Source organism: Heterocephalus glaber, unplaced genomic scaffold, assembly GCF_053883595.1.
Source record: "Heterocephalus glaber isolate CG9 unplaced genomic scaffold, H.glaber_assembly_v1.0 deba00001442, whole genome shotgun sequence".
Lineage (NCBI taxonomy): Eukaryota > Metazoa > Chordata > Mammalia > Rodentia > Bathyergidae > Heterocephalus > Heterocephalus glaber.
The window spans coordinates 1,266,004-1,287,495 of record NW_028258296.1 but is presented as its reverse complement, the minus strand read 5'-3'; the positions used below and the strand labels follow the sequence as shown (position 1 = coordinate 1,287,495).

The following is a 21,492-nucleotide window of genomic DNA, read 5'->3' as shown; positions in this document are numbered from 1 at the left end:
GTCAGTCCAGTCAATTTAAAATGGTAATGATTTCAAGTGGTATACTGTGCTTTTGGTGAACTCAGCCAGTTCCCTTAGTCATTGACTTTTTTCCTAAAAAAGATGTTTTTAGTAATCGATTCTAAAATTTCTTGGAAAGTTTTCTGCATCTTACAAGGAGACACACACACACACACAGGGACTCGCCTGTTTGTGCTCCTGGACCAGGCTCTAGAGGGCAGAGAGGAGGAGCCTGGTGTGCTCTGGGCCTTCACCCTCTGGCCCCTATGGTCCTATGGTGTCTTCTGGGGTGAGTGTTACTATTACTCACTTTACAATCAGGCAAACGACAGCAGAGAAGTTCAGACAGAACGCACACTCCTTAGTGATTGTTTCTCGGTTTCTCAATAGAGAATCTAAAGCATATAGTAAAGCAGAGAGCAGCACCATGAATCCCCATGCACTCGTCGGCCACCGAGCTGAAGCAATCAGCGATCCCGGCCTGTCTCGCCTCACTGATGCCCTGTCTCCCTTCTCTCCCTCCACGCACATTATTTGGAAGCAAATCCCAGACCTCATATCATCTCATTCTGGAACACTTCATGCATGACAAAAACTAAAAGCTACTTTTGTGTGGCTCTTGTGTTACAACCCAAGCCAGCTGCTAAATATTAATAACTTTCCCTCATAAAATTTGAAAATGGAGAAAAGCTGAAGGCGAAATAAAAAGATCACCCACAGTTTGACTTCCTAGGAATGACGAGTGCTGTGGACTGGATACTTTTGTCTCCCCAGAAGTCCTGTGCTGAGCCTGGCTCCCAGGTGAGGACATTTGGAGGGGTCCTCGGGGTGTGACTGGGCTTCGAGGCAGGGCCCTTGTGAACAGGAAGTGGGCTTTGCCCCCAGCCATGAGAGGCCAGCATCTGTTGTCTATAAGCCACCTCATCCTGGTACAGCACTGAGAAGGGTAACGACAGCTCCAACACTACCAGTCCACTTTCTCACAGCGCTGTGTTCATTTGTTCCAAATATGAGGCTGTAGTTTTCTGCCTGTTACAAGCTGAGCATTTTCCACTCTCATGGCACTCCACAGTCTTGGGTACAGGGCCCCTCTGTCCTTCCTGCGGGACCTTTAGTTGTTCCGGGAGACTTGCCTGCCTGAGAAATTCATTCCATGCTACCACGGTGGCCAGCGCGTGAGCAGCATGCAGCAATTATCTGCTCATCAGTGTTCCTGACTGGACCAGCTTGCACTGGGGCAGGGGCTGTTTTTAATTTGTTTCCATATCTCTGGAGCTCACTTATGTTTCTATAAAAAACAATCTGGCAGAGCTCATTACTGTGAGGCTGTTGAACTCGAAAGTGTCTGCATCCCACAGCATTCCCTTTCCAAGGGTCCAGGGGAGAAATCTTCCTCAGCTTGCAGGGGCAGCAAAGCCATTGACCTCCCGAACCCCGGGGTGCTCCTCTGGCAGGTGTCAGGAGCAGTTGGAATGTGAGTCCCTATGTCCTTTTTCGCTTTGGTCATGAGCTCGCTTGGAGATGAAGTCGTGGTCCTGTTTGGGGAAGCATTTGCAGTTTTCACAGCCTCATCTTTCACACTGTCCTATTCTCTATTCACCACAAGTTCTTCACATTTGGAGAAAGTCACATGTTACCAAGACAGAACCATTTTTTTTTTTTAGTACCAGGGATCGAACTCGGGACCTTGCGCTTGTGAGGCAGGCAGGAGAGCCACTGAGATAAATCCCTGGCCCGACAGAACCATTTTTGACATATTAATTTGCGAGCCTTCTCCTTCTTCCATGCAGGTAGCTTGCAAACTGCCCACCTGCTTCAGGGGTTGCACAGTGATGGGTCCTCCCTATCCGGATTGATCTGTAAGTGTCCAAAGCCTTCAGGAGAGTGAGCTGGGGGCCTGGGTGGAGCAAAGGGCATCTGAAGGATGCCCTCAGAGGAGGAAGCTCTCCCAGGTTGACAGGAGACCCTCAGAATCTCTGCAGATCTGCAGATTTACGGAAAGCAAAGGCAGAGCTCCAGAGAAACGACCTTCCCCAGGGGAGCAGGGAGCTGGCTGGCAGGGACAGGTGCAGCACGGGCTGCGTGGGTCTCGTGCCCAGCTCCTCAGGGTCTCAGGCGTGGAAGACCCTGGAGGTTTTGTGTTCACATGAAGGTGGCGACCTCGGAAATGATGGAAGCTGAATTTTCACCTACCCAGTGAGGCCACGCTTGGATTAAAAATGATGTCTGATTTATAGAAAACAGAAGAAATATAATATTTCTTAGATATGTGACTTTTCAAATGAGGACTTATATTTACTGCAGTACTTACTGCCTTTGTGAAAGCCACCCAGGTCCTTTTGGAAATCAGATGGACTATAAATAAACAGAGAAGAAAATTGTCATTATCAAGGAAGGAGTGTGTGGGTTTTGAAGGCAGGTCTGCCAGCATCTTATAATTTCCCTTGTTTTCTCCAGTCGCATCCCAACTGTTCTGGCAGTGTACCCAGGGCCAGGGTTGTGTTCTGCAAATGCAGGTTGGTCTGGGTTCCTTCCCTGCTTAATGTTCTCCACTGCATCTGTCTGACCGCAGGATGAAGTCTACCTCTACAAAATCCTCCGTCGTTTGCTTATCTACCTTTAAAACACCCCCACTCCTACTTCATCTCAAGAAACATTGTCCTATCTGCTGCCCCACGAAAGGACTAGCTCCTTCTTCTCTGGTTTTTGCTGTCACAATCCTTCCAGGGACCAGTGCCTCCTCATCCACTCTTCCCAGGTGTCTCTGTTGCCTGGGCAGCCTTTTCCAACTTTCCCTCTTCACTTGGCTTGGACCTGCTTCTCCTGCTGTGTGGACATGGACATGCAGCCCATGGCTACCTGTACTTCCCTTACCCAGGGATCCAGACTGCCCATGTCACGAGAAGCAAGAACATGCAAACCTGTTCACAACCAGGCTTGTGGCATCTGAAAACATGCATTGCATGGTAAAATGGGAGCAGAGAGTCATTTCAAGGTGGATCATTGGTGGTTCAGAGGAAACAAGGAAGAAATCTCCAACTGTGGCCCACAGTTGGTGGCAGGGCCTGAGGGCAAAGTGATTTGGGGGTAGTGTGAAGATGTGCTCCATCATGCCCCAGCCAGAAGCTGCTTATCTCTGCCCCAACAGCCATCCCTGTTTCCCGTCTAGTAACAAAAAGACCTCTCACAGTTCAGCTGGTCATAGTCACCCAGCCAAATGTTCCCTTTGTCCAGCCTCCCTTGCAGCTGTGTCTGGTCACATGTCCAACATCAGCCAGTTAGGATGTCAGTGGAGTCATAGGTGGGAACTTCCACATCATCACTTTGAAGGCAAAGTTGCTAACTCTGACTGTCCCTTGCCCCCTCCTGCAGGCCGAAATGCAGATGTAGATGAGGAAGCTTGGATTCCTAAGCACTCACCTTGCTCAATTCTGTTAGTGGAGAGTAAGGCAGTGCTCTGCTGAGTTAGGTTAAGGCGATCATGTCTGTCAGACTTTCACAGGTATTCCACCTGGAAAGATGCGGTGGGCAGGGGAACTCAGAGTAGAGAGAAATCACACCAGAGTACAGGTCCACAGCTGTACACTGCCCTGTGAGTCCTGTGAGTTGATCCTGTTTCCATGAAAGAATCTAATCTTCTGCTGCACATGACCACTGACTAGTATGGAAGGAAGGACCAAAGAACTCCACTTAAATAGAATTTTGCTTCCCCTTCCTTACCTGTTTTTAAGGGCCAGAAACAGAAGAAAGGGAAAACCAGGTGAGAAGGAAGAAAAGCAAAAAAGAAAAACCACTCTCTGTCCCACTGTGGACAATAAAGTTTCCTGTGTGTGGACAGAGACAATGAAGTTGGTTTCAGGTCAACTGTGTCAAACTAGATATTTTTATGTCTGAAAATGACTGCAAAGTTTTACCAAAAATATCATTTTAGGTGAGATTCACTAGAGCATTTTAGGCGAAGTCACTGGAAGAAATATTTTTCATGTATGAGCTCTAGAGTCTAGATCATTCAATAAACTGGTTAAAACTCCCCAAACAAGAACAAATTTCCCCACCTTGAATGGGAATTCCAGCTTAATTCCTACCCTAATTTGGCTGTGGTTTTCTGCCTTATGGAAAAAAACAGTACACAGAAGGGAAAGAGAGAGTTTGGGTTGGTCGTGTGGGGATTCCAGTGACCTAGGCTCTCAGGGCCTCGAGGAACTGAAGACAGATCCGCAGTGGCACGCTGGTGCCGTTGCAGGACGCTGTGGAGGACGGGAAGGGCACCGCTCCTCTGCCACAGGTGCTGTGCCCGGGCCTGTGGGATGAGCCCCACAGGGCTACCCCCTGGCCTTCTGTCCTTTGTTCACGTCTGCCCAGGACAGTTGGCAAAACAGCTGGTTGGTAAAATTGGGCAGGATGAACTGGGCATGGTCAGCACACTCCTTGCTTGTCCTCCTGAGAGTCACCCATGCCATTTCCCCTCCATGGTGGCCCCAGGGCCTCGGGGGCTCAGGGATCCCCTGGACTGGATGCCAACAGCAGGAGGTCCTGTCCCTCTGGTGTGAGCGTCCTGCAGCCGGGCCTTCCTCAGCACCGAAGGTGACGTTCTGGCTTCATTCCATGTGAGTGCTTTGTGTGTGTTACTTCTCAGAGCCCGTGGAGAGCAAAGGGTCGATGTTCCTGAGCCCTGTGGGCCCAGCCAGGGTGCAGCTCTCTGTTGCTCTAGATGGCAAAAACCAGAGCCAGAAGACACTGGAACCCAGAGAGGTGGGGAGGGCGCAGGATTGAAGATGCTGTGTGGTGACTGGGCACTCTGGCAGGAGCAAACTCCTACAGCCGCTTATCCCAGACCCACACGTGGGGAAGAGTCAGACTGCAATTGTCTGTGAGTGCTTAAGGATGACCTGTAGGGAACAGCGCTGTACCAGGTGAAGACTTCCCGAGAGTAACTAACACTCCACGAGGTGTTTTACAGGGCTTGTGGGAGAGGCCATCTGACACCCAATACATTTAGGGTCTAATACAGTTGGATGAACTGTCAACTTTTCTTCCTGCCATGAAAACCGTATTTTCCTAACAGGTTTCTACTCAGATTCTTTCCAATTTTACCCTTCTTGCTTTATTGATTCTGGAGTCTGGTGGAGAAGCTAAGAGACTAGATTTATTTAAAGGAACCGATCAATGAAATCCAGCTGACCCACTTCAAATCCAGTTGAAGAGCTGCAGCTCGTCAAGGATGCAGTGTCCGGAAGATAATCACAGCCGGTGTAAAGAATGGGGGCGCAGGGGGAGGCACTGCTCTCTTAGCTTTCCGTTCTGTGCTGTTTTCCTGTAGGGGTAGAAAAGCCTCAGTTCAGCACAGTCCTGGCCCAAACTGTCTCGCGATGCTGTTTGCACAGGTTCCCGTCACAGTCCAGCTACCAGGACCAGACTGGCCGTGGGGAGTTGGGTTTGCCATGTTGCGGGCTGTGTATTTGCAATAGGGCAGATTGTGGTCTTAATTGGGGTCACGTGGGTCTTTGGGGTGGCGCACCAAGGTCACTCCGTCCGTCCGTCTCACTTCTATGGTTTCTCATTAGCATTTCGAATGCCAAAGCGCAGCAAGCGTGGCCAGGCCAGACAGGGTATTCCCTTCGGGACAAGCCGCGGGCTCGCAGCGCTCGCGCAGTAGAAGATCCGATCCAAGCTGTCAACAATGATTCCCCTCGAAGGCGTGGAGCTCTCCTCTCGGGAGGCGGAGGCGGAGCCGGGCAGAGCGCACGGAGCAGAGACGCTCGGAAGGACCAGGTCTGCGTGTCCAGCGCCGCCCAGCACTCACCTCCGGGACTTCAGGTAGGCGCTCTGTGCTTGTGCCTTTCCCCAAAGTGTCTGTGTTGGAAGCTGAGTCCCCGGGGCAGTAGTTTCGAGAGGTGGGGCCTTCGGGTGACTCTTGAGGAGGCGCTACCCTAGGGATGGGTAAAGCCAGCCTCTCGGAGCAGGTTCCAGCACTAGGACACAAGCTCAGCCTCGCGTGCCCTTCTGCTTCTCGCCTCCACCAGGGCTGATGATGCCCCGGAGGCCTCACCAGGGCCACACTCTTGACACCGGCTGCCCCAGCCCAGGACTGTGAGAAGTAAGTGTACTGCGGACCCTCAAGTTATGGCCAGCCAGGCAGACAAACAACTTGGGTTGATTAGGTTAATGAAGATTCATCTGCCTCTTGCTATCTATAGGGCTAACCCAGGTAAACATCCAGATCTCAGCTGTATTGACTTATAATCAACCTGAGTTACAACCAGCGCTCGGGACCCGATTGAGTTCGTAAGTCAAGGGTCCACTATATTTTCCTTACAAATTACCCAGCCCACGGCATCCTACTGGAGCAGCACAGCATGGACGAAGGCAGCCCCTCAACCTTTCTGAGCCTCAGGTTTCTCATACACAAAACGGGCTAAGAATGTCATCCAATTGCACAAGAAATACATTGAGAGCCAACAAATGGGATCACAACAAATTAAAAAGCTTCAGCTCAGCAAAGGAAACCAACAGTGTGAAGAGACAACCTACAGAACGGGAAAATGTTAGAGGACTAATATCTAGAATGTAGTACATAAAGAACTAAAAAATTACACCCCTAAAAATACCCAGTCAAAAATGGGCAGCTGAAATAAATAGGCAGTCAATAAATACTTGGAAAAAATGCTCAACATCTCTGGCCATTAGAGAAATGCAAATTAAAACAACAGTGAGATTCCAACTTACTCCAGAAAGAATGGGAATCATCAAGAAATCAATTACAAATGTGGATGAGGCTGTGGGGAAAGGAACCCTTCTAAATTGGTGGTGGGAATGTAAACGTACAACCACAGGAAATCAGTGTGGAGATTCCTTGAAAGATTAAAACTAGAAATTCCATTAGATCCGGCTATTGTCCTTCTAGGTCTCTTCCCAAAAGAGTTAAAGACATCATGTTACAGGGATCCATGCACACCCATGTTTATAGCAACACAACTCACCATAGCTAAGTCTTAGAAGCAGCCTCTATGTCCACCAATGGATGAATGGATGAAGAAAGTATAATCTCTATACACAATGGATTGCTACTCTGCCCTAAAGATAAACTTGAGTCATCTGCAGGAAAATGGATGCACCTTGAGCCATGATGATAAGTGAAGTACACCAGACGTACAAGCTTAAATACCTCATGGTTTCTTTTATATGAGAAACCCAAAGTATAAATAATTTAAAGAGCAAAATAAAAGATACAGAATAGGAAACAAAGAAATAGGTCTTCTGCAAATGGGAAGGTGTCTGGGATTGGAGGAAAAGGGACAGAAGGGGAGGGAGAAAGAATTGAGCCGTGTTGTGTCCACGTTCCACTCGTGATGAATGTGGTCATCTTGTACTGCAAACGTGGACTCATAAAGTGTTAAAAATTAAAAAATATGTCAGCCCAGACTTAATGCTGTTATTACTGTAATTTCATTTAGAGATCTAAAGCAGACTGGACATCCAAAGAGGGTGGCACAATAACTGATAAGAGGCCAAAAATAGACAGCAGTGTGATTTGCTAAGGAAAAGCAAGAGAAGGATGCTTTAGAAATTCCTGGCTTTCGAAACACTATGGTTGTCAGGTAGGGAAGCCCCAAAGCCCTTCAGTGGACACGGGACACAGTTGCGCTGAGGGGCCGTGGGACTGGAGGCCCACGCGGTCGTGGCTTCTTCTGAGAGGCAGCGAGGCCCAGCTGGAGAAGTGGGACTGGCGGCTGGGCCGGGAGCCAGTGGCGGAGGGCAGTGGGCAGCACCTCCGTCGTGCCCAGCGAGGCGGGGCAGGAAGTGAGCGGACAAAGCCTGTCCTGATCACCTACGTGAGGGTGTGGATCCAGGACTTTCCCCACGGCGAATGGCGGTGTGAGAGTCTGGGCAGACTCTGCCCGAAAAACAGCTGAATTGGTGGCAGTTATGAATGGCGACCAGTTAAATTTCTGAGAATTGTCCTAAGGGCTGCAGCGCATGGAGAGACTCCCCAGAGAAACTTGTCCTTCTGGGGCAGGGTGTGAGCCTCGGCGGTCCACACCCGCAGGCTCGGACCCCGCTCAGGTCTGGGGGCTCACAGCCCCTCCTCCCACCTCATCCCATGTTGCAGAGCCCCGTCCCTGCTGCCGTGGCCCCAGGAGCGCCAGACTGCACCCCTGCCACCCCTGCCTGGGTGGGGGACAGTGCGCCTCCTCCACACCCAGGCTGGCTGTGGGCTTCGCATGCCCACAGTGCTGCTCCTGAGTGGGCAACGCTGTGCAGTGGCACCATGGCTGAGCCACGGCAGGCAGAAGGTCTCAGGACGAAGAGCCCCTGCGCTGTCAGGGGCCAGTTTCATTTAGAATGGGTGGAGGGGGGCTCCATGCCTCAGCCATTGTTGAAAACGGTCCACATCTCCATGGAGAGCTGTTCAGAGGAAGCTGTAGGGCCGGGCAGAGAGAGTCAGAGGAGAGACAGCCAGGAGCCTTCCTGGGGCCACGGTCAGCTCTGGGTCAGGCGGGCTGAGCCCAGGTGCTGGGCTGGGCTACTCAGCCTGGCGAGGGCAGGATGCACACAGGGCAGAGGCCATTGGCACAGGAGGATTGGCACTGACGGAGCAATGAGAGGCCTGGACCGAGCAGACCGAGTATCAAAGTGCACCACACTCCTCCCCGGCCTCTCAGTAGGGGCAGGAAGGGAACCCAGGCCAAGAGTCCTCCCTGTGTGTGCGGGACCATCTCACTGTGAGTGAAGCCAACCAGCCACCCACTCATCCGCTGGTAAAGGGTAAGGAAATCCAGCTAGCTGAGGTGAAGTGCACTCGTGGGAGGTGGCTCCTGCCAGCCCAGCTGGGACCCTCAGTGGCCAGACTAAAGAGAGGACTCACGGGCAGGTCCCCGGAGCCCCGAGGCGCACAGCTTATTGGTGGCTCAATCCAGGCAAATCGCTTAACAAACTCAAAGCAGGGTCCGGGCTTAGCACTCGCAGTCGTTAAACCCAACCTACAAGGTCCACCCTGAGCTCCCGTGTATGGGGAACAGTGTCGCTCAGGGACCCCACCCGGCGACACAGCAGATGAGGCCGGGGAGCTGTGGATGGTGAGAAGCGCTGGGCAGATGCCATGCTTCATGGTCTGTGGGGCACTGCTGATGAGCACAGGGCTGAAGCCTGGGCTTGCTTGGCGAGGGGTTCCGGGGACTGGGCCAGGCTTGGTGCCCATACAGAGCCATCTCCACCTCACCAGCGGTGCTGCCAGCCAGCGTCGTCAGCAGACTTCTCTGAGCCTTAGGTCTGTCATCAGTGTGAGTGCAGGCAGCGAGGGTGCCTCTGTCGGAGAGGGGAGAAGCACACGTGAAGGGTCCGGTGCCGTCCTGGCCTTGTTCCCTGACAGCAGTGGGCAGCTCTGGTATCCTAGGAGCCCCGACCCTGCACTGCACCCCTCAGAGGTGGCACCCTCATTAACTCCTGGTCTACAGAGGAGAGACTGAGGGTCAGAGCGCAGCCGAGCTGGGAGCCTACGCTGTTTGAGGTCAGCGTCGTCTCGCCATGCCTGGGGCTGTGTAGTGTCCACTGTCACTTGGTGCTGACTTCGGTGTGCAGCGGGCCTAGGCTGAGGGACGCAGAGAGCTGTCAGGGGACCCAGCCTGAGTGGTGCTGACCTCTGCCTGCTGGCTCCCCTCGCCCAGGGGCAGCTCAGTCAGCGGAGGCTGAGGAGGGCGCAGAACGGGTACAGCCCTCTCAGGCTGGAGTGAGCCGTGCAGCAGAGCAGGGTAGGGAATAGCAGAGGTGGCGCAGGGGAGCCCCGAGGTCCCCAGAATGAGAGCCGTTCCGTTTCTGTTGGTGATTCGGGCTTCACCTCACGCAAAGCAAACTTGGTCATTCTAAGGTCCTGTCTTGGTTTTCTACTCCGGCGCCTCATCCCTGTCTCCTGCCGCCTCTCTCCACCGGGGGATCAGGGATCGAGGTTGCTCTGGGACTTCTCCTTGGCCAGGCACCAGTCCTGCTGTCCCAGGGTCCTGTACAGTGGGTGCCAGGGCAGGGGTGGGTGCAGGGCTGCAGACCCCTCACTAGAGGGCCTTCTCCTCAGGGTGCTTGGGCTCAGAAGGCATTGGTCGTCCTGGGTTGAGGTTTCCAATCCACCAAGCCAGTGCCGTGGCAATGGAAGCAGCCAGGAGGGAGGCCGAGGGGCTGTGGGGCCTCCCAGACGCCCGCACCGTCCTCAGGTGTCCCTGAGGGCCCCAGGCATCAGCACCACATCCGGGAGCAGAAGATGCCAAAACTGGGCAGCAGCTGCCTCTGAGCCTGCAATTCTGTCACCTCTAGCACAGGGTCAAGCTCAGGGAGACAGCGGGGCTCCTGGTGAGGTTGTGGCCAAGGAGGGGCAGCAGGGGCAGGGACATCACTGAGGCTCAAGGACGACTCTAAGTCACGTGGTGCATGGCTGCTTTCATTTCCCAGGTACTGGCAGACAAGATGGACGAGGAGCACGAGCGAGAGAACTGGAGAGAACTGGACCAGCGGGGGCAGCGCCCAGAGGGAGCACAGAGGATGTCTCCATCTGGGCAGAGAGGAGCCCGGGAGAGCCACACATGCCAGGCCACGCACGTCTGGGTGCCTGTCATGCACTGGCCTCTTCCAGGAGCCGGGATTCCTGGTGCAAATCCAACCGTGACCTTGGCCTGGTCTGGCTGATGTCCCAGAGCATCTGGTTGCTATGGAGACCATGGCTGCTGGGAGAATGAGGGCCATGACTTACAGACGTTGGGGTCACCTCGGGCTCCACCAGACCTGGCTGGTTCTCCACAGTGACAACAGTGACCGCACACCCCACGCCCGTCACCTCGCTGTGCACGAGCTGCCATGGTCCTAACCCGCAGCCTAGTGGGGCTGGGCTCCCTTGTTTTGCTTTGGTTTGTTTTACCTTAAATCCACTGTGCTGCCCATGCAGCCTGTGTGCCCTGCACTTGCCCTTCCTCCTCCTGTGACTGCAGCCCAGTCCTCGGGCAGAGAGCAGTGCTACCTCCGCCAGAGCCACGCAGAAGGGCAAGGGGCCGCGAGGCCGGGTCCCTGAAGGACAGACAGGCGTGGCTGCCCAGGGAGCCCACGGCCGTGCTAGAAAGGACCCCGTGGCTGGGCAAAGCGGAAGCAACAGATCCTCTGGCTGTGTGCCGTGCTGAGGACGGATCCGGGCCTGGACATGCTGGGTACACCCAGACCCTCGGAGCTCCCAGCCCGGGATGATTGTGGACCCATTCGGTAAACGCAGACCTGGGCTGCCGAGTCTGTGTTGTGAGGAAGCCCTGAGGACGACGCAGCCGCGGCTCTCGGAGCCCAGGAAGCCTGTCTTCCCGCCTTCACGTCTCTGCAGCGCGTGTGGCCATGGAACAAGGGGATCGGACCTAAAGGTAAATCTGATTGGCAGCACTTTCTCCCTAGTCGGGTCTAAAACCGGGGTGCGCACTGCACGCGTGTCCCCGAGTCAGTGATGCCTGCGTCCTGTCCACACCACCAACAGGTAGTGCTCCTGCTGGGCAGCCCACTGTGCGGGCCGAAGGCCTGGGAGGGGCACCAGTCACTCTCTGGTGGGCGGTGGGTGGGAAGGGAAGGACGGACAGGCTGGGGACCACGGCAGCCGTCTGGAGGCAGGGCGACATGGGCAGAGTGGTTCCAAACGGGTGCTCAGCACCACTCGCTGTATCAGTGGGTTCGCCGGGTCCAGTGTCATGCTGTGCACCCCACAGACAGCAGGGGTCCACTTGAGGAACCGCAGCTGGATCCCTCTGGGGGAGCCCTCTGGGGCTGGGTGCGTGACGGCTGAGTGGGACGCCCAGAGTCAGTGTTGGGATACAGAGGGGCTGGGGCTTGGAGGCTGGACACTGGGGACTCAGCGCATGGGGGAGACAAGAGGGCTGAGCACAGCTCTGCTGCACAGCGGGCGGGTGGGGTGATGCTGCCTTTTCCACAGAGAACAAAGGAGGTGAGCGGTCTGGGGAGAGAGGAGAGAGCAGACTCCTGCGGGTGCGAGTGGAGCACACACGGTCCAGGAGAGAAGGAGGTGGTGTTTGGGACTCAGCGGAGCCCGCCGCAGAGCAGGCAGAAGCCTGCACGGGGATGGGCGGGACTTCCGCCCAATGCCCCTGTGGTAACTGGTGTGTATCAGTGCCCAGGGCATGTTTGTCACCAGGGAGCACTTACGGTGACCCGGGTGTGTGTGCGCATGCACGTGCGTGTCTGTAGCTTAGGAAGCGTGTGCCCTTTGTACACTGGGCACGGAATCAAGGCCTCGCCAGCTGTTGACTCTGCTTCTTGCAAGAATGGCAGTGCCGTCTGTCCTCTGCTTGCACCCATGTGAGCAGTGGGGAAGTGAACAGGCGAGGGATTTGCCTCTCCCGAGCGAGGTATGAGGCGGTGGCGGTGCTGGGACCCGGAGCCCGGTGGCCCAGCTGCAGGTTGGTTCTCCATGTATTTGCTATACTTTGGCTGATTTCTGTTCTAAAAAAGGGTTTCCTGCTCCTAGTAAGCGGTAGGAGAAGAGGCCTTGCACATGAAAGGTTAAGTTCCGGATGTTTCCAGTTTTTGTTGTATTTTTTTCCTCACTAAGCACAGCGTGTGTGACGGGTCCAGCCTAAACATTGCCAGCCTGGTGAGGCTCTCCTCAGCCCCATCTCTTCTTCCGGGACTCAGCCTGCCCTCCAGGGTCCCCAGGCTCAGGGTGCTGCTCCATACGACGCACGGCAAAGACTGAGTTTTAGCTTGTGAATCACTCCTAAGGGCAGAGACTTTGTGTCAGGGCTTTCTGTGTCCTAAAATAGCTCGCCACATGCCTGGTGTGGAGTGAGGCCATGATGATGCTCACCAATGAGGAAAAGGAAGGAGGGAGGACTGAGGAAAGAAAGAGGACAGAGAGGAAGAAGGAGGGAAGGGCAAACTCAATGCCTTCTTTTCTGCGTGGCGAGTGCAGTTTGCAGCAGACAGCACGCTCTGCTTCCTCAGGCCCTGGCCTGGCTGCAGAGCTCACCGGGCAACGTCCATGTGCTGAGCTGCACTGGCCATGACCGCCAGCCCCTGTCCCTCCCCGGTGCCCACCGCCTGGCAGCACCCTGGTTCCCAGAGCAGGGCAGGGGGGCTCTCCCTGGCTTCTGAGCCCAGGCTGGGACGGGAGAGCCTGGGAATCCCTTGTTTCCCCTCGAGGACGTGGTGAGTGCAGGCTGCTCAGCACCCGCCCTCACCCTCGCCTCCCAGAGATCAGTGCCTCCCAGCCCTCCGCGCGCACGCGTTCACTGGGAATAGGGTCCTCTCCCTCTCTGGGTGTGGCTAGCGCCCGTGGAGCGAGGGGACTCCCTGCGCCCGTGTGTGCAGGCAGTGAAAGGGCAGCAGCTATAACATCTCACTTTATGTGATAAAAGTAGTACTGCTCCACTTCACAGAATCCCTCGTCCCTCGTTCCCCAAGCCCGATCTGCGGTTTTAGTGCTTCTGCCATAGCAGCTTTTGATGGCGGGCATGTGATACGCGTTAGCTCAGAATCTGCTTTCAATTCAGTCGCCTCAGATTGGGTTTTCACTGTGCGTCGTTAGTCACTGATGTTGACAAGCATTTGTCACGGTGCCATCTCCCCCTTTGGGTTTTTTTTTGTTTTTTGGTACCAGAATCGAACTCAGGACCTTGTGCCTTTGAGGCAGGCGGCAGAACCACTGAGCTAAATCGCCAGCCCCTCCCCCTTTGTTTATATGCAAGTACCAGAACTAAAATGATTTATTTATGCTTTAATTAAAATTTGTAGATAGACTAGTGATTTTTAGTAGTGACTTTTCTAATTTGTGGGCTCCAGAAAGAAAAATCGATAACCTGAAACCATTTATGTTTTCACGGTGGCCTTGGGCATCTGCAATGCTGCACTCACCTGCAGTGGGCTCTGCAGAGCGTGGTCCTCACATGAATCTCCCTGAGGCCAGATGGCCTGCACCTCAGTGCTTTCCTCCGTGTCAGCTGCAAGTAGATGTTTCATGCTTTTGGTTCTCACGGTCTTCGTGGCAAGGGGCAAGGCGCAGATTAATATCGACAGTAAATTGATGGACTGAATTTTATAATACTCGACCCAATCCATAACAACTGATCAGAGTTTTAATAATTTAAGCCCACTGATTTTGGTTCCTGCCAATTGCTCTCTGTGTTGAAAAGGTACCCCAGCAGGTCTTTGGAAAGAACATACCCCAAACACCAAGCTTTTATGGGAACTTAATATATATTCAGCATTGCAGGTACATAAATCTCCATGAAATTGCACCAAATTAATGCATTTACTGGTGCACACAATTCAGTGACTACTTTGTAAAAGTCCAAATAAAGATAGATACAGCGGGTAGATAGGGAGAAATAATGAGCTGATGTTCCTATGTGTATTAACAAGATGAGGTTATTGTCTCCACCAGGCGAGCAGCCTAACTGGAAAAGAATTAATTAATTTTCAAGCCATTGGGATGGTTTAATTGCTGCTTTTCAGAGTCCTAGGAGAATGAACAGTTTGCGTGTCCTGCTGAACTGTAACTTTCCTCCTCCAATCGTGAGGGCGGCAGTGTGGGGTGGGAGGGGTGATGGCATGGGGCAGCGCTCTGGCTCCCGATGTGGGGCACGGCGCGGGCTCGAGCTCATCTGACCTCAGAAGCCCCTCAGGAGGCGGCTCCCCCTCCCCCTCCCCCTCCCCCTCCCCCTCCTGGCCACGTCTTCCATGGAGGCCCTGTGCTCACCGGCCTCTCCCGGGAGCAAGGCCCTGCGTCCGTGCAGGCAGAAGTCGTGTCCTGGGGCCACTGACTTTCTGGCAACAGGAGGCCATGTTCAGGTGGGCGCACGCATGTTCTGGCTGGAGTGGTGGCTTCTGAGCTGCTGCCGGGTCTTGCCCTGCTCCCAGCGTCTCCATGTGCCCTGCTCCTCCCTCGGTCAGGAATGCAGAGCGCGGGTTTGCCGTTATTCACATGCCAGCTGACTGTGTGCAGAGAAAGTCCCAAAGAACCCACGTTAAACATAGTTGAGCAATTAATTTCACAGTTCTCTGCGGCCAATATACAAAGTCAATATAAAAATATCAGTACCCTTCTTATTTACCAGAAACAAATTGAACGATTGTATTTCTAGAAATTTTTGCCTACAGGATTTATGAATAAGTACAAGAAAGAAGTTCAGCTCCAGTGTGCCATGAAGCACTGTGGGGAGATCTGAGCTCTCGGGAGGGAACCTGGTCCCCGGGGGTGGCAGATCAGCATCGGGTGTGTGTGGATGCAGCCAGTTGCAGGGTGGATACGGGGCCACTCAGAACCCTGGTCAGCTCATGTTGTCTGGAATTTAGCAAAGTGATTTTCACAGTCACAGAAAACCATAAGTAACCCAAATACGTGGAAGCAATTTTGAGGAGCAGAGTTGGAGCATACCATATGTATACCACTGTATGTCAGAAGGCAACTATGTATAGTCAAGGTGCCCCTGAAAACCCTGCGTACTCCATAATTGTTGGTTAGGATGTTCCCTATATATTTATGGTTTTAATTTTTCAGTTATGTCATTCATATCTTTTATATACTTTCTGGTTGTATTTTTGACTCTCGTGTGTGTCTGTGTGTGTGTGCCGGGGATCGAACTCGGGTCCTTGCGCTTGTGAGGCAGGCGGCGGAACTGCTGAGCTAAACCCCTGGCTCTGGTTGTATTTTTGGCCTGTCTGTTCTGTGAGTTACCGAAATGTGTCCCACATTTAACAAAAGAACTGAGATGTATTCTGAAAACTACAAGACATCTGGAAGAAATTAAAGATGAACTACATAAACAAAGACATTCCATGTTCATGAATTGGAAAACTTAATGTTGTTAAGATAACAATATTCCCCCAAATGATTTAACGTTTAACACAATGCACATCAAAAAGTCAGATGGCTGTTTTCCTCCAGAAATTAACAAGCTAATCCTGAAATTTACATGGAAATGCAAAAATCTCAACTAGTCAGAAAGAAGTGCAAAGTTGGAGGACTCACACAGGTTTTCACACTTACTCTGAAGCTGTGGTAGTTAAGACAGCATGGTGCTGGAGGAAGGACAGGCCTGTAGGCCACAGGAATGGAACTGAAAGTCCAGAGATAAATCCGGACATTCACGGCCCATTGATTTTCAACAGCAGGGTCAACACAACTCAAGGAGGAAAGATCGTCATCTCAACAAACTGCTTGGACACCCAGACGTCCAAGCCAAAGAACAAACTTGGACCCCTCGTCCCGTAGGATGTGCAAAAATGAGCTCAAAGTGCTTTATAACCCTAAATGAGGGGCTAAACTAAAACATTGCTAGAAGAAGAAAGTAAAGTTTTGTGACTTTGCATTCATAGGTATATAAATAAAAGTCTAACAACAGAAAACAGCTAAATTAAATACGTTTTTTGAGACAGTGTCTCACTATGTAGTTCAGGCTGACCTTGAACTCACAGCAATCCTGCCTCAGACTCCAAAATGCTGAGACTACAGGCGTGTGCCACCATGTCCAGCTCTACATTTTAAAATAGGGTCACTAAGATAAAACCTTCTGTTCTCCAAAGTATACAAACACAATAGCCAAATTGAAAATCAACCTCTAATAAAGAACTTGTATGCAGAATGTAAAAAACTCATACAACTCAATAACAAGATGATCCAATTTTAAAATGGGCAAAGATTTGATTAGCAGTTCCTCCAGGGAAGACATAGAAATGGCCAATAGAACATGAAGATTCCCAACAACATTGCTCACTGGGGAAATGACTCCACTTGTATGAAGTATCTAGATGTGGTGGATTAACTAATGGTCCACTTTGCATGCCTGGCTGAACTGAGTCAGCGTGGTTCTGAGTGTGGAAGACCCACCTGAGGATTGTTGCCAGTGGCATAAAGAGAGACCTGGAGGGGAAGATCGTTGCTGTTGATTTTCCTGGAGAAGCTTGCCGCAGCTGGTTTTCCTGATGTGAGCTCTGCTGTTCTCCTCGTCAGACAAGCTTGGTTCCTCAGTGTCACTGGGACAGCTGCTGTTCTCGTCAGGGGAGCTCTCGTCTTCGCCTTGAGCATTGCCTCCTGGCTCAGTGCAGACCCCTCAGCCTGGTGGCCCAGAGCCTGCACCCTTGGACAGACTTTCCAGGCTCCCCCCTGGCCTTGGGCCTTCCCGGTGCAGGTCCTTGATACAGACTTGAGGAGACATTGGTGTGGCTCCAGGCCTCTGGCTGGACGCATGGGGGACACTGCTGTGGGATCCAGGCCCTTGCCTGGATTCTTCAGGTCTCTAGTGCATGGACAGATCTCTTGTGCTCCTCTGCATCTGACTTTTTGGGTGAATGTTGTAAAATAGTCCTATAAATTATGTGTCCTGTATTAAGTCTATCCCCTTGCAAACCCTGACCACAACACTAGAGCAGGCAAAGTCACGGACACGGGCGTAAACAGATCAGCGGGCTGGGTTGGGGAGAGGGATCTAACCTGTTGCTTAATAGCCGCAGGGTTTCTGTAGGGCGAAATGAAAATGCTGGAAGGACTAGCAGCAATGGTCACAACGCACTGTGAATGCAATTGATACCACTGAACTGTGCGTGCAAAATGGATCAAAATGACAAATTCTGTTATATAATTTTGAAAAGTTAATACAGCAAAACCCATAGAACTCCACACTTTAAATGAGTGAATTATTTGGTATGCGAATTGTGTCTCAGAAGAGCTGTCAAAAATGGCAAAGGGTTTGGACAGCCCTCTCTGCAAAGAAGACCTAAGAATGCTGATAAGCGCACACAGCAGTCATTTCCATTAGGGAAATGTGAGTCAGACCACAGCGGGACGTCACAGAACACGAAGCTAAAATACGGCCAAACTGTTGGCAGGAGTGGCAAACTGGAAGCCTTGTGCATTGCGGGCAGAATGCAGAATCATGCAACCTGTTTAGAAAACAGTTATAGCAATTCCTCAAAAGTAAGAGTGACCAGTAGAGCCAGAGATTCCACTCCTAGGTACGTAGCCAAGAAATCAGAAGAATATGTCCACATAGAAACCAGTACTCACATAGTCATGTAGCATGGCCCCAAGTTGGAAATTGCCCGTATGTTCACCAGCTGATAAGTGAATGTGTATATGGCATGTCCTTACGGTGGAATAACATTTGCCCATGGAAGCATGAATAGAGTACTGACCCAGGCTTATGCATCATACTGTGGTTGAACATTATGCTAAGTGAGAATATTGTACTAAGCGAAAGAAGCCAAACAAAGACCACATATTGTCTGATTCTATTTATGTGAAATGCCCGAACCTGGCAAATCCACATCGACAGAGGCAGATTGGAGCTTATCTGGCGCTTGGTAGGGAGGGAGGATGGGAAGTAATATGGGTTTGATTTTGGGGGAATGTGGGAAAATGTTCTGAAATCAGGTAGTGGTGGTAGCTGCACAACTCTCCAGATAAACTAAAGCTCCCTGAACTGTACATTAAAAAGGTGCTTTTGTGGTGTACAAAGTTTATCTTAATAACCTTCTATTAAAATTTCTCCCAATTTGTGCATTTCTCCTCTTTCTTTTTGGTCAAGTTGTGCTTTGTCTATGCAGGAAGCATTTTAGGGGACACGGGTTTCAAACTGCTGTATCCTCCTGGCAGAGCGACCCTGCATCCCCATGAAAATCCCCGGTCTTCTGCAGGAACGGCTCCTGCCCTGGCTCCCATGGGATGTCTCTCTTCTGACTGGTGGTGGTGTCGCTCTGCCTCTCTATGCTTTGGATCTCAAGCGTTCCCTCTTGCCAAAGGCTTGGTCCCTAGCACAACTGCTGAGCATTTTCGGCCTTTCAGGTGGACCTGGGAGGTTCGCAGGGACAACAGGCCCTCAGCCCTCTCCTCTTTCTCTCTCGCTTCTCGGCCCGAGCTGAGGGTTTTGTTCCGCTTTCCCCACGCCGTGCTGGAATTTTTTTTGATTGAGCGAGTCTTTGTATTTTGACTGGAATACTTACTCCATTAAAGTTTCATGCAATCACTGATTTATGTGGGTTGAAATCTACCACTGTGCTTTGTTAAAAATTGCTCCAGAAGAAGGCTGATACAGTGTGTTGGGCTGAGGCGCTCCCAGTTTCGTGCTCCTTGGCTGGCCTGGGACTGGCTGTCCTGTTGGGAAGGGAGATGTATACAACGGGCAGCATTTGTTCCACTGTGTTGCTTTTCCTGTCCTCTTTCCTTTTTGGGTTAATTGTTTTATTGTTTTATTCTGCTTTTTACTATTCCTTTAGCATTTATCCTGGATAGTACAGCATACTTGACTTTCAAAATCCAATATAACAATTGTAGTAATATTATATAATGATACAATAATGTGTTATATATTCACATAGCAATCTGATGTAAGAAATGAAAGTCCTTAGACTATTTTTACTCTATTTCTTACCTTCCCGATGTTTATATATTGTGGTCATGTATTTTCATTCTCTCTATTTTATTCACCACATGATATTTCTGTTATTATTTTATAGTTACATTAACTGAAGTTTCTCTAAAATTTATTTTTTCTATCGCTCTTCTTTTCTTCTTACATCTCCATGCTTCTATGTGAGGTCATTTTTCTTCTGCTTGAAAAACATCTTTAGTGTTTTCTTTAGGTAGCATCTGCTGTCTAAAAATATCTTTATTTTGCCTCCATTTTTGAAACATTTGATTGCTTCCCTAGTGGGCTGTTCAGGACATTGTACCAAGTCTGCTGATTGGCACAGTGAAAAGACAGCAGAAGCGGGAAGGTCTCACTGACATCCCTGTTTCTGGTCTGCCCTGCCGGTGAGGCGCCCACCCCAAACCCGGGGAAGGAGATGAGCCCCTGAACGCCCGTCCTGAGGAAGGCGGCCCTGTCTCTCTGGAGGCGAAGGTCACAGAGGGTTGGACAGGCAGCCCCGCTATTGCCTGTGAGCGGCTCACACCCGGGTGTCCCGCCCAGGCCTCCACGGTCACACGCTCATGAAACGCTGCGCAAAACACTCGGGCTTTGTTGTTTTGGGTCGTCGTTTTCTTGTGCGGTCTCCTCGGCATAGAGCTCACCCTAAAGACGCTCTTCTCTGCCTGCCTCAGTCTTTAGCGCTGGAGCCCAAATCCTGGGCCACACCCATGCAGGGCAGGTGCTTGCGGTTGACCTGCTAAGGTCAGAGGGGCAACAGCTGGAACCCAGTGCGAGGGAAGAACGCTTTTCTGCCTCATACCAGTTACGGTTTCTCTGATCTCGTTTACCCTGATTTCACAAACCACGTCCTTGAGCTCACCCCTGCCATGGAGGGCGGAGTATGTCCCAATCCGTGGCACTTCCAGGGTGCTCGGAAGCCCGTGGCCTGATTGCCTCAGGGACAAGCCCAGTCCTCAGGCTCTGCAGGCCAGGTCCGAGCCACAGGGAGAGTTAGAAGGCTTCCACCCACAAAGGCACTGGGTCAGACTGCACCTGCTCCTGCTCCAGCAGGACCAGAAGGCTGTGCATGAAATGCTCCCACTGCAAAGTCACTGATGACCCGTGCTATAGGAGTGTGGAGAGAACTGGCTGGAGGCAGGGTAAGGCAACTGCACAATTCTGAAATTCAGCTGCACTTTGATCGAGCACGTATCAGGAGGCTGCTTCATGCCAGGCCGTCCTGTAGAAAGATCCAGGTTTCATCTCTGTAACTGTTCCTTGCCTGGCTTTTCCTGGTGCACTATTGGGTGAGCAGTGTGGCCCGCCCCCATGCCCCTCCCAATGCCGCCCTTCACCCGCCTGGGCAGTGCAAGGCTGGGTGCTGGACCACTGACCAAATACAAACGGTGCAACTCCCACAGCAGCCTCTGTTCCCAGAGCGAGGCCCACTGATGTGGACACCCGCAGAACAAGGGAGGCAGCGAGTGAGCGAGGGAATACACATCTGGTCTTATGTTGGGTCTTGGGGCAGGCGAGGCCATGGACAAGAGCTACAGAAAAGAGGGGAACAAGAGGTAAGATTACTGTAGAGTGTGGCCACCAGCGTTTGCACTGAGGGTGCCAACTCCATGCAAAGATCTCAGCACAGTGAGAGGGGAGTCCTGGAGTGGACCCGGGGTGTCCCCAAGGCCCCTGTGATGAAGACTTGGTCCCCGCGGTGGGGCTGACGGGAGGAGGTGGATGCTGGGGAGTAAATGTTCCTCCCCTGCCATCACTGACCTCCTTACTCCTGGTGGTGAAGAATCCTTTTAGTTCTATTCAATCTCATTTGCCTAGGCTTTGCTTGTGCTTTTGGATTCCTACCCAAAAAGTCATTTCCCAGACCCACATCTTACAGCATTTCCTGTGTTTTCTTCTAGGAGTTTTACAGTCCCAGGTCTTCTGTGAGGGCCTTGACCCACTCGTGATGCCTCTCGTGCAGGGTAGGGCTTCACTGTCTTCTGCACATGGACATCCAGTTGCTCCGAGCCATTTACTGAGGGCACTGCATGTTCCTGGCTTCCTTGAAAATCAAGTGATTGTCAATAGGTGGATTTACCTCCGGGCTCTGTTCTTTGGT

General features: G+C 51.9%; 1 long non-coding RNA gene across 1 annotated transcript in view; it reads left to right on the top strand.

Annotated features, from left to right (window-relative positions):
- Positions 1–11,885: 11,885 nt before the first annotated feature.
- The window catches only part of LOC110348458 (uncharacterized), a 50,387-nt gene continuing 40,780 nt past the window's right edge, over positions 11,886–21,492 (top strand). Inside the window, exon 1 of the long non-coding RNA XR_002393722.2 lies at positions 11,886–12,428. This is a non-coding gene — a long non-coding RNA (uncharacterized LOC110348458). The remainder of the gene's footprint in view (positions 12,429–21,492) is intronic.